Consider the following 16,197-nt stretch of genomic DNA (forward strand, 5'->3'; position numbering starts at 1 on the left):
AGAGAACAGCTTTATTATTCTTTGTCCTAACAAATCCCGTTTTGTAACTATCCTGGAGATAATGCTGCCATTGTTTGCTAAAAGGCTTCAAACAGTGTGCAAGAGTGAACTGTAAGGAAGCAGTGAGACTCTGCTGCTGTATTGTCGATGCCCAGGCCAGGGTCCTCCCGCCGGTCTGTGCCGGAATAGGGGAGGTTTTCTTCAGTGGAAATGGATTCGTCTCTTCATTGGTATTAATAGCACACTGGAGATGTGGCCCATGATGCTCAGAGAGGCGGTCTGGAGGGAAGGAAATCTGATCTTTGCTAGGGGGAAGAGGACAGCCTCTTGGCCCCACGGTGGAGGAGACATCCATCCAGGCTCAGCCTGCATAATGGCATCCTGGTTTAACTGTTTGCTCTAGGAATTTTAATCGTGAGCTGTTTGTTTTACTATCTGGGTCTTGCTATTTTTTGTTCCAGTGCCGTCTTTAGAAATCACCATATTCAGGGTCGCATCCAGTGTTTTTAAAAAAGTGAATTTAAAAAAAGACTCAGAAATGGATGCACTGTGCACTTATTTCATTCTGGGGTATGATGGTAGAATTCTGCATTCTTTTAGAGTGTTAAAATTTCAGAGATGAAATGCCACAATTCGGAGGGATGAGCCATCCAGGAAGATAGGTCCTCTGTAAAGATATTTCAGGGACTGTGGATTGTGTCCAAGGTCTAAAAGGAGGCGTCATTACCAGTTAACTGCTGCCTCAGTTTGAGTTACTCTTTTCAACAGAAGAGTGTGCTGTTCCCCCGCAGGTTGGAAAGTGAGAATTTAAATAAAATTTTATCAACCTTATTAAAATATGTAGGGACTTCGGTCTTCTTGGGTACAAATCAGTCTAGAGACTTAGAAGCATTTATTAACAGTGAGGCTGCTGAAGGTTTTTAATAATAAAATTACAAATACCCTATCTAATTGTAAGTATATGACTTTTATACTGTTTTTAAGGGGAAAATACTTTTTTTAATGAGGAAAAGTAACTCCGTCAGAGCACCTTCTGTGATTAGCGCTATTGTATTCTTAAATTTTGATTGATAGAGATAATAGTTTTCACTTAAAAATACAGACAGGTACTTTAACTTTCCATGACAATAGCTATTTGCATTTCTTTTATCTTTTTGTTTAACATTTGTGGGGGTTGGGATGGATTTGATTATTAACTCTTATTGCTCACTAAAGGTAAATTTAAAACAAAGGCTTTGTTAGCACTTCAAAGAGAAAATAGCAAATATTGTTTGTAGGTTTCAACATTTAAAGGCTGTTAAAGGATACCTGTAAAATATTTTCACATGACCATGACCAGAGTTTTACTTTTCTGTAAGGTAAGAGAGCCTGCTTTTTTCCCAAATGAAGTGAGCCAGTGTGGGGTTGCTGGGGGGCTGCGGCCTGAAGTGGTTGCCCTGGTACGCCTCTGCTGGGGTTGCCTGGACCATGCGGCTTACTTTAGTTCAAGTTTTTTTATTTTTTTCACTAGGTGGACCCCGAAGTTAGGTCCGATGATTTGGTGAGGGTCCCAGAGACTGAGGAAGAAGTTCTTGCAGCAATGGGAGGGGGTGTTGGGGAATGATGGACCCAAAGTGGTAGATTTCTTTGATAGAGAGAAATCAGAGAAACGTTCTAGCTGTGAACCAGCAAGCCTGGGTGACGTCCACGGTTGCCTCTGGCCCTACAGGCTGGACTGCACGATTTCTTTTTATCCCTGTTTTGTTCTCCCTGCTTCTTTCTTTTTTCTTTTTCTTTTCTTCTTTCTTTTCTCTTTTCATTCCCTTCCTTTTTCCTTTTTCTTTTTGTAAGCCTGACTCAAAATGTAGCCAATTTGGAAATTATTAGAAGCAGAGAAAAAGCACTTTGGGGTTGATTTCTGAGTGGATTTTCTTGTCTTGAGTGCAGAAAATGAAGTGACCCTTGTATTGGACTTTTTCAGCTAGTCAAATTTGTGTTGATGTGCTTCTGTTTTTCTAAGAAATTTGATAAACCAGACATAAAAGCCCACATGAGGTAAGATTCACTAGTTAAAGAGACAGCAATCTCTTGGAAATTGGCCCATTTAGATCTTCTGTTTTCTCAAATGAAGGAAGGATATGCCATTGATTGGAGTGTTTGGACGTATGGGAAGTGTGAGCCTTGTTTCTGCTCTTGAAGAGAAGGGCTCCCCCAGCCCGAGAGGAGCTGCTAAACTGCCCCCTTTTTCCCTGGGCCCGGAGCTGGCTCTGACCGTCCTTGTACACCCAGTGACACTGACGCACTGTAAGTTCTCAGCCAACATTTGTTGGACTGAAGTTGAAATGAAATATGTTGGCCATCCTTCAGAGCCACTTTCGTACAATTGTATAACATGAAATATAATGCAGAATTCCTGATGCAAATCATTTCCTTTAGCAGCCATGAAAGAAAAGGGGGAAATACTTTTAATGGGAAAAACAGAGCATAGCTTGTTCATTTTCCATCTTGTGAGATGAAGTCACACCTCACATTTACCTGCAACTCAGTTCCAGATAGGCCATACCAGTTCGCACTATGTATTTATCACACAAATTAAATTACGAGCAAATATGCCCATCGAAAGTGTGACATTGAAACAGTGAGTAACCTAAGAGGTCCTCAGAGTAAAATTTCTAGTGGGGTGGGAGATTGGAAAGGTAGAGGAAGTGGAAGGTGCATTGTTTCCTGTCCTGGGTTTCAGCTATAGATGGATGAGGGTCCTTATGGCCATCACGTAGCTTCCGGTGAGTGACACTGTTGCAAACGATAGTGAAGATTCTAGCGTTCACGGGATCTAACTGTGGAGAGAGTAGCATAAAGGAAAGTAAGTCATTTCTATTTACAATATCCCTGGCTCACTTTTAAAACCAAAACCCAACAGGAAACTTAAAAAAGAGAGAAAGGGGGGCGGGAAATTCAATTCAGATGCTCACAGCATTTTTTTTTTTTTAAAAGGACGACAAGTGGGCTGCAGGAGAATATTTTTCATTTATCTTCTTTAACTGAAAAACTTTATGTAATCATTTATTTTTAGTTTTGGTGCTTGTACTGCCAGTAAGCATTCAGGTAAATAGTTAATATATTTGATAAGTAAAAGTGATTGCATAAAAAAGTAGCCAATACATTTTGGAAACAGAAATTTTATACTTTGGAACAAATGAAATGCAAACTTTTCTCCTAGTTGTTGATTTCTGATTTTTCTAGGCTACTAATGATGCAAACCAGGCCCCAGTACTATGCCTTATTTTTCTTGTCTATTATATGGACACAGTTCACTTAATTTAACTAGTGAACTATTAATCATTTCTCAGCAAAGCTAGAAAAATATTTTTTATATTACTTTGCCAATAATACTAAAAACTATAGTCAACAGAAATAAATTAATGAGTGGTCAGATACGCATATGCATTAAAATTTATGTAGCTCCGAAATGGAGGAAAATGTGGTTTGAATCCTACTGCCAGTTTTTTATGTTTAAGTAAAAATTAAATGTAGCCAATTTTGTATTGATTAATTATAAATTGGAGGGTCAGTTGTATCATTTTGGTGTTATTAATTTTCTCCCCGTCAGGAAAAAATTCCGCTTATAAAATCTGTGAGGGTGACCCTTCTTATATTTTTGCTCTTTGGTCACGCACATTCCGTGTTAGGCAGAGAGAAATGGAGCGACAGGCCCAGGACGGACCTGAAGATGTTCTGCAGGTTTAAATACAGTGCAAGAGATAACTTTGTTCCAAATCGGCATTTTCAGCAGTTTTCTTTTTAATTAAATATTAATAAGGTCCAATTGTTTGCCAGGCCTATAAGATAGCAATCTCATCTGCATTGCAAAGTCTAATATAGATCTGATTGCCAAACATGCAAAAATTGGTACAACTCAGTAGATAACATGAAAATTAGTTTAGAGTACACTCACTGGCGAACACTTCAAGTAAAAAGGAGGGAGAAAGGGTGTTCTTGCCTTCAGTGGAGTAGGGTCTGCCAGAAATCACTTACTTTCCATTTAAGATTGGATGGGTGGGGAGACGGAAATTTCTGGTGTGTAAGACTATTGCAGTGTCTTGTACCTCATGAGCTCCCCTGATCTGTGTGGAGCGGGGCTGCTTTGCAGACCTCCCTCCACCTTACCTGATGGCTGCGGTCATCACTGCTGTTCCCTTACCACCATTTGCTCCCTAACACTTCTCACCACTGGAGACACAAATCAGCAGTAAAGCACACGATTTTCATTTTCAATTTGAATTGTTTTGTGTAAAAACAAAAAGGTTTTGGGCAGATTGCAAAATAGTAATTTTAAGCCCCAGAGCTAGGGTTTTCCCCCACCCAAATAGTGAACATTTATGGTGAAAACCTCCAATTTCCTCTTAGAGTAAACATGAAAATTATGATTTTACTCAGAGCCTGCATTTCTTTCCAATCTTAATGGCAAGAATCTGCATATACTTGCTTGTGGAAATGTCATAAATTGGCCTCAGATCAATTCCTTAAAGATAGTACACACCAAAGTGCCACTTTCAAATTTGTAGCCCTAGTAAAAATAAGATTTAACTCTTCTCAGTGATGTTTGCCTTTCCACATTAAGGGCCAAAGGCAGAGGGAGGAGCAGGGCTATATTCTGTATAAAATTGAAACCACTAAATTACATATTGTTCTGAAGAGTGAGCAAGAGAACATGAGCATTTTAGTAAAATGATATAATTTCACCATCTTAAAAAAATTAAATGAGCATTTGGTCAGTTGATGTGGAATGAATCCTGTACCCTGTTGGTAATTTGATCTAAATTAATAAACAAATGTTTTTCTTTTCGCTTGTGCCATATGTTGATCCCAGTTGCATGGACAGAAAGAGGCAGCTTGTAACGTTTCTTAAAGGACTGTACACTGATTTGCATATGGGCATGTACAGATGCAATAGTAGATGTGGGATAAAACATGTTCCATCCTTTGTGTGTTAGAAGGCTTGATTTCAATCGTTTGTTTCATCTGACACGAACCATTTTTATGTTACTTAGTTGATCTGGTAGATTATATGCTAAGTGGAAGACATTCTGTGAGCAGCTTTCACCAACTCCCAAACTGAAAATCGTGGTGCTTTTATTCATTTGGAAAGGTCCAGAGTGGCTTAAAGCATCTTGTCTACAAGAACTCACACTCTTCCGAAGGGGGCAGAATAAGCCTCTGCTTTAATGAAATTAGAGATGTTGTGGATGTTAACCAAACAGAGACAAGTTCACATAGCTGTCTGGTTTCCAAAAACAAGGGCCTGTGACTCATGCATTATTCCACGTGAGAATAAATTGATAGACTCGGACAAGATGAGAAAATTTTCATATGTAAAATTTGATATGTTTCACCTCTACTTTTTCCATCTAAGTTGTTTTTGTTGTCTTGAATAGCTCAAAGGCATGTGATCCGGATAAGTGGAGGTCTTGGGACTTGTTTGTATTAACTCTGAAATGACTTGCCATTAAACATAATTGTGTCCTTTTGTTTTTCTTGCATGTGTCCCAGGCACATAGGTGGTTGCTACTTTCTCTAGACATTCAGATTTTGATGTTCTCTTTTGTTTTCAGGGTAAGAAGTGACCTTTTGAGGTGACTATAACTGAAGATTGCTTTACAGAAGCCAAAAAAGGTAAATGCAGATATGATTAGTGGGATTATATCTAGGGCCGAATCTGTCACTTTTTTGGCATCTTAACTCCGTTCTCTTCTGGTTTACATATTTATCGAATGTATGTGTATTTATTTGCATGTAAGTATGTATGCGACGTGTTTTGGAAGGTCTTTAAAGAGAAGATTGCCCTTAAGAAATGGCCCACAGAGTCACATGTTCCCCCAAATATCAAATTTTTCCTCCCTTTGTTGAAGCAGAACTTTTCTTTTGGGGGTGGGGGGTGTTGTTGACTTGGTAGGTTTAAAGTTAGAAAGGAATATTCACATCACAAAAATGGTGATTTCATAAAATTAACTTGCTGTGAACAAGATTAACACCTGTCAGTGTTCTGAGCTGAGGTGGTGTCATCCGATTGGTGCTCATCTGGCCGCTTTATAATCACCTTCTTTCAGAAATTAACAGTCAGGCACCATAGCAACATGCCACACTGATGTAACTGCTGAACAGCGTGGGGCATATCCCTGTGATGTCAGCACTCGGTTGCCTTGTTCCCTTGACCTTGCTTGAAAATCAAATGAGTAGTTGGTTTTAAAATTAGAAGTTATCAGAGAGACTAATGTAGCTTGATAAATTAAAGCTAAATTAAATTTGCTCCAATTCACTTTTGGGAGGGGGGACAAAAAAGCACCCTGGTTAAAATAGTTATGGATGCTGCATACTTACTTGATTCCAGAAGCGTCTCTTGTGAGGGCAGCGGTCATCTTACAGCCGTTAATCTTGCAGGCCATTTTAACATCTTATGTTTCTCAAGTAGCATCTTCATTTTATTTTTGAATTTGGGCCAATAATAGTTCCATTTAATTTAGTAGATTTGTGTCTATTTTAAAACAGGTTACCAGCTGGCCTGGTTACATGAAGCCTTTGCTCAGATCTTACTAAATTAAAGTTGGTGAATTTGTAAGATACAGACTTCTTACTCTTTAGTTGAACAAGGTCTTTCTTTTGTGTGGAAATGTCATAATGGAAAGATTCTTAGATCACTTTTGTTTTAAATTTCACCCAGAGCTTTGGGTTCTAGAACGCATTATAAAGGTGTGGATTTGTTTGCATTCTTGTGTTTTGGCACATTTGATTTGGGCCAAAAAATTCAACTTGTCCCATTTTACCATCTTTGTTGTTTAAATTAAACCTTTATGAGAAGCACTTGATTGTCCTGCAAAGAGGACAGTCTCTTTCAGATGTTTCAGCATGGAAAGGAGTGATCATGTCATAGCATGACTCTTAGCAAAGCACTTCCCTTTGCGGAGACTTAGTTTCCTAATCGTAAAAAAAAAAAAAAAAAGGCCCTAGTCTATTCCAGAGATCTACAAACTTTGTAAAGGACCACACGGTAAATATTTTCAGTTTTGTGGGCCATTCGGTCTCTGCCACAGCCCCCCTGCTCAGCTCTCAGGGTGAGATCTCAACCCAAGGTATTCCTCACGCAAAGCCAGGCCAGGTATTTCACTCCCCCTGTGCTGTTAGCAAAGGGTTCTAGTGCAGCTAAAAATTATGATTAAACAAAGCTGGAAAAGTGGTAGAACAGATGAAATGTTATTCAGCTTGAGAGTTATGTTATCCTTACAGCTCCAAATAAGGCTTTATTAGTAGGTTTTCTTTGGAATCATCTGTAAGCATGAATGATTTTTCTTTTGACTTGATGTCTTTATAATGTCCACACTTACACCCATGACCCGAAAATGGTCATGATTGAATTTGTGCAATGTGATTTTTCCCAATTCTGTAATATTGTTCAAAGTTAAAAATATCATGAGTCAAGGGCAAGTTTGGTTAAAAAGGAAAAGTTTCCAGAATTTGTCATGAGTGTTGACTAAGAGAGGTAGTCCATGGGGAGGAAAAAAAATGCTTTCTTTATAATTACTATCAAGGACATGGTGTATTATATTATATAATATCCTGAAAATAAGGAGCCCCTTTTCAAATTTCAGGAGCAGAAAAATTCTGTCCTTCTGATGCCTCCTTTTATGACACAAAGGAAACTGAATAACAAATTCATGTAATTTTTATTTTTGACTTGACTGCTAGGAAGCTCAGAGTAAGAGTTTGTGCTCAATCTATGTAGTTTTTTCAACTTCAACTTTTTGTTGATATATTTTTAAATAAGTTTTTTTTCTACCCTCAGTTAACATTTTATTGTTTAACTTTTTTCTTCTACAATATCAATTCCATCTGTGTTTTGACTGTCATTAAAAAACTTTTTTTAAAAGAAATAAGTTAAGGCATAAACTCAAATAAATAATAAATTCCATGTAGTATTTTACCTTTTAACAAGCTCAAATATCCTTTAAAAACTAATCCTTATATATCTTGATCTCTTATATATAAGGGGAAAAAGGCTTTTAAAAATATAAAATCTAAATAAAGATATATATAATGGATAGAATGGTTAGTGTTTCTTCCCAGTGAATAAACCTTAAACAGAAATAAGATCGTGTTATCCAGTGATGGTTAAGAGACCAGCACTATCTCCCACACTACAAGAAGGATGTAGATATCAGATGCCAGGAGCCTCTCAGTTAATGCCACGCCCAAAAATGAAACCTAGGAATTATTAACACTCAGCATAGATGCAAGTAAACATGTCTCCACTGGCATTATGGGAACAACTGGCGTGTGCATTAAAGTGGTCAGGCAAATTCAGAAAATCAGATAAAACTATTTTCTAAATTTAGATCCAAAGGTCTGAAAAATCATAAATAACAGTCATCATACTTGGTAGTGATATAACAGTTTTCTTTCAAGTAGGTCTGAGCACTTTATAAAATGGGTCTGGTTGCCAGCATTCCCAAGAGCTGGCTGGCAATTGTTATAAGCCCCACTTTACAGACCAGGAAAGTGGTGCCATAGATGATAAGTAATTTACGAAGGTTATCTAGAGTAGACTGTGAAGACTAGAGGTAAAAAAATAACTTGCTTTGGTCACAGTTATACTGATGCCATTCTATCATGGCCTTCTTGGTTTGGTGATTTAATAAAGATGTATATATCAATTTCTCCCTGCTTACCCCCACCATTGACAATTGACCCACATGCATTTTTACTTAAAATTCAAATCCAATTTGTAAAATTCATCATCTTGTATTCAGTTCTGAGTGGCATTGGGAGTCAATGATAATTATCAAGACCATGTAGATTATAATTATTAAATGGTTATTTTTAAACATCAGGCATCTTTAAGCTTCACATTTTGTGTCACTGCAATTTTTCTTCCATCCCCAATCTGAGGTATTTTTGTTAGATCAATGAGTCAGAGTTATAATGCTTCCTTATAGACTCTACTCATTGTGTCTTACATATTTCAAATCATTTCTTGGTTACAAAAAAGCTATAAATGGCTACTCAGCCATTTAAAATATATTCATTGGTTCTTTGGAAAGCGTATATTTATATGATGTAAATATTTACTTAATGAGAACAATATTCTGAGTTAGGTCCATTCAAAATGACCTCTTTGTAGCATCCAGCATTTGAATTATGTGCCTATTAATTCATGAAGTTGTTATAAGGACATTGGAAGAGTGTCTTCCTTGAGCTACCAGATGACCATGCGGGCTTAAATCACTACTCAGGCAGCTATAGTTAAGCACTGGAATCTTTCCTTCTAGCCCCAATTCCTCCCCTTGCCACCCTCTCCTCTTCTGCCCCCTCCCCCGCCCCCTCCCCCTCCCCCCACACACACCTATGCCTGGCTTGTAACGGTAAAACTAGGCTGATGGAGCATAGAAACCGAAACATACAATGACGTAAATAAAATACGAGTTTACCTTTCTTTCATATAACAATTTGGTCAGTCTTGCTTGATTGGGCAGGTTCTTTCCCTCTTGTGCTCTCCTACCTTGGGGTTTTGTCCTTATCTCCATGGTTGAAGCACAGCAAAGTCCAAGGTAAGCGATTTTCTTTGAAGCAAATGAGTTAAAAATTGCACACATCACATCCTTTGACATTTAATTGGTAAGATTATGGTCATATGGTCTCATAAAGCTGCAATGGCTGCTGGGAAATGTCTCTACCTGGGTGGCCACAAGTGTGGGAGAATTGGAGAACAGATTTAAGGGACAGTTAGAACAGATCACCTTGATTGGTTGAATTGCCCCAAACCAATGATTTCATTCATTTCTTCATACGTACAAATGTACAGACTACATATGTACATATATCAATTCCTGCTGCAGATATTTACTGATGATTGTGTGCAAGGTGCTAGGACCATGGCACTGTGTCAGCACACAGTCTCTGTCCTCAGCCCTCACAGGGCTTATGTTGTGGAGGGGAAGGCAGACATTATGAATGATGATGATGACAGGTGTGAGTGAGGAAGGGAGATACCGGTGGCTATAAGAATATAGTTCTGTAACAGGAAGCCAGGCTCTCGGGGATTTAGGGATTTTGGCGTTATACGGAAGCTATGTGGGGTTGACTGGACTGTCTTGTACCTTTCATGCCAATGCTGTTGTGAATGTTATCAGATATGTAAATTTTTTGTTAATAGCTTTGTTGAGATATATTTTACATACAATCCACCAATTTAAAGTGTCGTGTTCAGTGGTTTTCATTATACTCACAGAGTTTGCAACTGTCATAGAATCTAGTTTTAGAACATTTTTATCACTTCAGAAAGAGACTGCATACCCACTAGCAGTCACTCCCCTCTACCCAGCCCCTGACAACAACTAACCTCTTTTCTGTCTGTATAAATTTACCTGTTCTGGATATTTCACGTAAATTGAATTACATTAATACATTATGTGGTCCTTTTTGACTAATTTCTTTCACTTAGCATAATGTTTTCAAGGTTCATTCAAAGCTTTAAAATTTCTGTCTTCCAACCTCAGAGTTGTATGAGTTCTTACTCCTAAATCCAACAAAATGGTGGCCTGAAATATTCTCACAAGGGATGAAATTGGGGGGAAAATCGCTGTTTCATCTTGTTTGTATTTCCATAGAACTGACTTGGTCTCCTAACAGTTAAACTTCAGAATTTAAATGTTTGCATTTTAAGTTAGCTGTGTTTAAACATTGTTAACCATAATGCTAAACTAAGTGACTTTGTAAACAAGAGCTGTCTCTCTTGAATGTTAGTTTCAAAGAAAAAAAAATTTAAATATTGATTTTCAGGGAAATATGCTCAATAGAGTTCTTTTTTCAAGCAGAAGTCACTTGTTGAAATGTACATGAAGGCATATTTAGTAGTAAAGACAATATTTGCAACAATTATCAAGTAGCCATATTTTGCACAGTGAACAATAAAAAATATAAACCCAAATAACAAATGGCTTTATTCATTTTTTCAAAATGATGTTTTTGTTCTTCCATCTGTTAAGGGCACAAATATCCCAACTGCTCACCTTGAGCGTCTTATCAAGAAGTTCTCAGCTTAGGTGACACAGTTTAACAGCTTAACAGAGATGTAGCCAGTATTGCCTTTCTCTGCTAATTCAAAAACCTCAGGAAGAAACCTGAAGCTTAACTGTACAAAACAAGACCCTTTTAAGGGTAGCGCACGATGGTAGCTTTGACTGTGTACCCCCTTGTATCTAGTAATGTCCAGGACCTTAAAAGAGCACATGGTGTATTGACAGTAGAATCCTTATTTTTAGTCCATTTGAAAAGTTGACACCTTCTGCCCAGGGCTGAGTTTGGATTTGAAGTTTATGATATATATTTTAAAAAGACTATTGGTGAGTGGGATTTTGTAAATGAAAAATGAATATTAATCGTTTAAGTTTGTACCTCTCTTTCCTTGATCTAAATTATTGTACTTCCATGGCCTTTGCATTGGGCTGGGGGTGGGGGTGAAAATCTTGAAGTCTTCCTGCTCTGTTCAAATGCACTCTTTTTGAAGTGTGAAAATTGTGCAGATTTTCCCTTGAATATTTTATATCAGCATGTATGTAATATATAATTATAGGTAATTAGATGTTATTTATCTGACAGTGAAATAAGTTATTTAAAATTGCCTTTTAATTAAAAAGAAGTCTTGCATCATTGGATGGACTGTGATGATTTCAATCCATGGGTTGTCATGGAACTTGAATTCCTCACCCTTCCCTCCAGACCTCTTTTCTTTGGAAGTCTCTTTCCCTTTGAAAGGAGTCCTGAGCATTCAGTCCCTAGGCCAGAGGAAGTGTGCTAACGTCTATTCATTACAAGTTACATACTTTCAGTTTATTTAGAACAGTGATTTTCAAAGTGGGCATTGGAACCCATTTGTGTGTTGGAAACTCAATTGGGCTGTTCCCAAGAATTTTAAACAATTGAGTAAATAATAGAGTAGAATAAAATAGATCCACACTGTCCAATATGGAAACCTCTAGGCACAAGTGGACGTTGACATGTAGCTCCTAAAACATTTATGTACTGTAAGTTAAAATCCTCAGTGTTTTCAACTGTATGGGAAAAAAAGTGAGATATTTGAATAATCGCTTTTCATTGATTACATGTTGAAATGATCATATTTTTTTGGATATATTGGGTTCAATAAAAAAATTTTTTTTCAAATGAATTTCAACTGTTCCTAATTAGTACTTTTTTCAGTGTGGTTGCAATTCTGTGTGTAGCAGGCACTGATTCCATTGGGCAGCTTTGCTCAGGTGGTGGGACTATAGCTATGAATGACACAGCCACGTGCTGGAATTGATTTGCAGCTAGAGCCAAAGGATTTCCTGGTGGAATGGATGGGGAGGTTGAAAGAGTTGCATCAAGGATGACTCCCAGGACTTTTGTCCTGAATAATGGGGTAGCATCAGTTAATGGATTGCTTGTGGGTAGAAGAGGGGAGTCAGATACAGCACTGAGAGGTTTTGGTTTAGGGATGGCTGGAGGATAGAGCTGCCATTAATTGAAATGGGAAGTCTGTGGGGGGAGCAGGTTTGATGGTATTGAAAAAATTCACCTTCACCTACAAGAGATGGTAAGGCCGACTGCATTCAAGACCATCCTGATAGGTGTATGGAGCACTGCAGTGAGATTTTCTGTGTGAGAGAAATTGAGTTCAACTCCAGTACAGCATGGTCACGTGGGGATTTATAGACAAGGAACAGGGTGTGGGTCAGTGGGAAATTGTGAAGGAAACATCAGGGGTCCAGCAAGAGGAGAACTCTTGTTTAAGACAATCCAGGGTGAACAGGCACCACCTGGGGGATGGTGGAGGGTGCGGGACCAGGTCAGATATGGAGAGTGACGAGGTATTGGGCGTGGGGTGGGGGTTCTGGTTGAGCTGATTCAGCAGGCTTCTTGCTGAAACTGACTTTTACAAGGAAGAGCATGGATGGGTTCAGGAGACTGACTAATACTGGGTCACGCCAAGCCTCTTGTCAAGGGTGGGTGAGGGAAGCAGTGGAGACCAGGAGGACAGCTGTAGGCTTGGGAGGCTTGAGCTGTTTATTGTTCACCCAGATTGAAAAGTCAGGTGGGTGCTTGGATATGTGGCTCTAGAAATCTCCTGGCTAGGGCTATAAACTGAGGGTTTATAAGCACATAAGAGGTGTGTAAAGGCGTGAAACTGGATGAGCTCACTAGAGGAGCAATGGTGTAGCTCAGTAGGAGAAGGGCTGCACGATGGGCCCTGAAGCCAACAGCATTAGGAGATTTGGTCATAGGCAAACCTCCTATGTGTGGACACTGTTTAAGGAAGGGGAGCCTTATCAGATGCGGCACATGCCACTAAGAGGTCAAAAACTATGACGACAGAGAACTGACCATTAAGGCTGTCACCATGGAAGGCAGAGATAACCATAGTGTGAGTCAAAAGGTTTGAAGCGCACTCTTAAAACATACCCTGGCTTCATACAACTATCAGTCTGCTTATGGAATTTAGGCATTTGAATGCTTTTTCTAGGAATCGTGCCTGTTCAGCCCCCTTTTTTGTTAAGGTCATCACATGTGCCTCCACCCCTCGCAGCTCCATATGGTCAGGTGCTAAGTGTGATGTTCTGGTCACAGTCCAGCCTGTGGGAAATGATCAGAGCAAAACTTACTGCTGCACACAGGAATCCTGTGCATTTTGCCCCTTTCGACTCATTGTCTAATCCTATGGTTTAGATATTAAGTTTAAATCAAAGTTAAGGGAGGGCTGGCCGAGTGGCGCATTGGTTAAGAGTTGGCTTGGGATGCCAGCTCTGAGTAGCAGGGTACCAGTTTGGATCCCACATTAGGGCCAGTGACACTGCGCCCTCTACAGCTAAGATGGTGAACAGCAGCTCGACCTGGAGCTGGGCTGCCGTCAGTCGCCCGCGACAGCATAGGCTGCAGTGGGCTGCAGTGAGTGGCCGGCAGCCGGCATGAGCTTTCGTGAGCTTTCATGAGCTGCTGTGAGCTGCCGTGAGTGGCCGTCCGGTGGCCGGCGAGCGACTGCCTCACCTGGGGAGAGCGCAATGATCACAATACCAACATGGGCCAGTGAGGCGACATCCTACACAGCTGGACTGAAGAACAGTAGGACAGCAACTTGTCTGTTCCCCTTCCCCGATTCCCCAACGCTGTTCCCCTCCCCCAATTCCCCAATAAAAGTCTTTAAAAAAAATCAAAGTCAGGGAAAAAGGGGCATGTACTTACATCTCTAACTTAAAACACGTTGTTTTTAATCATCTGAAGTACATCACAGTGTGTGGTTGTGGTTACCACAGTCTCTAGATTAGTAAAGTACTAGTTGATGCCTGAGCCACATGCCAGCCTGTCACCTTTACCTTGTACTAATATGTGTAGTCTTTGATGCTTCATCAGTCTTTCAAGTTAACTACGTGCATCAAAGACTATAGCTTATTCAGAAATTCTGAAACGCAGTTGAACATTTTGGAGACTTCTGGACTGGTACCAAATCCCAAATCTTCAGGCATCTAGGAAGTTGTAAGTAAAATAAGGAAAAACGCACAATAGACTATTTGGATAATAAATACCAGTAAGGTAGTCCTGGATGAGGAAGGACGTTCCTCTTTGTGAAAGATAATATGTCCGTGTTTCTTAGTTTTTTTTTATTATAAAATGGCATTAGAAGAAATTAGGAATGCATGAAAGTATAGAAATAAAATGTGTGAAGAATAATTTCACTGGTGACCTCACCTAAACAGTTCAACATTTTATGTGTATCCTGCTAGTATTTTGTACATATAGACTTGTTTATATGTCCTTGTACTATATATACTATTTAGTTTCCTGCTTTAACTTTAAAATGTCATATTTCCTAAGTTATTACATACTATATCTAAATCTTATTTTTGGTAAACCTCGGTGACTTCTATTATCGTGTTATGTATTCCTGCACTGGTGGGTCTTTACATTCCTTCCAGTTACACACAGTTGCCGATATGTCTCCTTCATTGGGCATCTCGAGATAGCTCAATCTTTGAATTTGTTTTATAAATGATGTTGTGATTTTAGATTATCATGCAGCTTCTCCCTCAACTTTGAAGTAATATTAAAACTAATTTGAGGTACATGAAATCCTATCCTGGCATTGACCATATGTGTTTTCCAAGGTAATGTGAGGTGCAATTTGCTTTAACTTTGAACACTTTCTAGACTGTAAGTTGCTAGGCATTTTTCTCCTCTGATCTGAATTGTACCTTGATATGCTCCCACTTCTCCAACTTGGTTTTCAGCATGTGAGCTAGGAACCTGGTGTCCTGTCAAGGGACAGCCATCATCCTCTTACTGTTTTATTATCCTTGCTATCAGTCCCTCTCTGTCCTCAGAGCACATCATTCATTTCATTTGATTGAGTTTGCATCTCCAAAATTTGCTTTGGTTTGGGTCTCAGTCTGTTTTCCGTAGAAAATTAAAATGTTCTTACAGCTTTTAGAATATAAAATTTAGATTTTCTTATTTATTGAGTTCCTACGAGGTTCACTGTATGGTTAAAATTGAGCTGTATACCACTCTCCTTTGTGGCCATGACACTGTCTACCGTGTTTCCCTGAAAATAAGACCTAACTGGAAAATAAGCCCTAGCATGATTTTTCAGGATGCTCGTAATATAAGCCCTACCCCAAACATAAGCCCCAGTTAAGACTGTCAGCCAGACATGATTGTTGGAGTAAATGTAGATTTTTGTACGTGAATAAAGGAATAAATGTAGATTGTTGGAGGAAAAATTAATACAAGAACGCAGTCTTATTTTCAGGGAAACTCGGTAGTTCTAAAACCCCCAAATAGCCACTTGGTGAAGTGTTCTCAGAGTTATAGTTTCTGAGAGGACTAGGGTATGTTAGACTTCTCTGGTCCATTCCTTATAATTTACTGAAGATTGAGAGAAGGAAAGCGACATGTCCCAGGCCCCTGCGTAATTGTCGCCTCTGTGCTGGGAATCCCCGCCTCTTCCCCTACACTCTTTCCTTCGCTTCATGATATAATACCAAACACAAGTAGAAATATTAAAATTTAACTATTAAAAAATATGTGATGAAAACCAAAATGTATTTCATTGTGTAGATGGCCCTTTCTTGGATTTTGTTTCCAACACTCTTTCCAGCTGTTAAGGAGAGTTACACCATTTACCAGTGTTTCAAA

General features: G+C 39.0%; 1 protein-coding gene across 7 annotated transcripts in view; it reads left to right on the plus strand.

The window, feature by feature from the left end:
• The window catches only part of FOXP1 (forkhead box P1), a 601,823-nt gene that overhangs the window by 265,817 nt on the left and 319,809 nt on the right, over positions 1–16,197 (plus strand). For 6 of the 7 annotated variants that reach the window (XM_019651316.1, XM_019651317.1, XM_019651323.1 and 3 more), the window contains one exon: positions 5,592–5,652. The exons of the other annotated variant lie outside the window; for it this stretch is intronic. The gene's annotated coding sequence lies outside the window, so the exon portion shown is untranslated. The remainder of the gene's footprint in view (positions 1–5,591; positions 5,653–16,197) is intronic. 7 annotated transcript variants of the gene reach the window in all.

This window comes from Hipposideros armiger, unplaced genomic scaffold, assembly GCF_001890085.2.
Source record: "Hipposideros armiger isolate ML-2016 unplaced genomic scaffold, ASM189008v1 scaffold_158, whole genome shotgun sequence".
In the NCBI taxonomy this organism is placed as follows: Eukaryota; Metazoa; Chordata; class Mammalia; order Chiroptera; family Hipposideridae; genus Hipposideros; species Hipposideros armiger.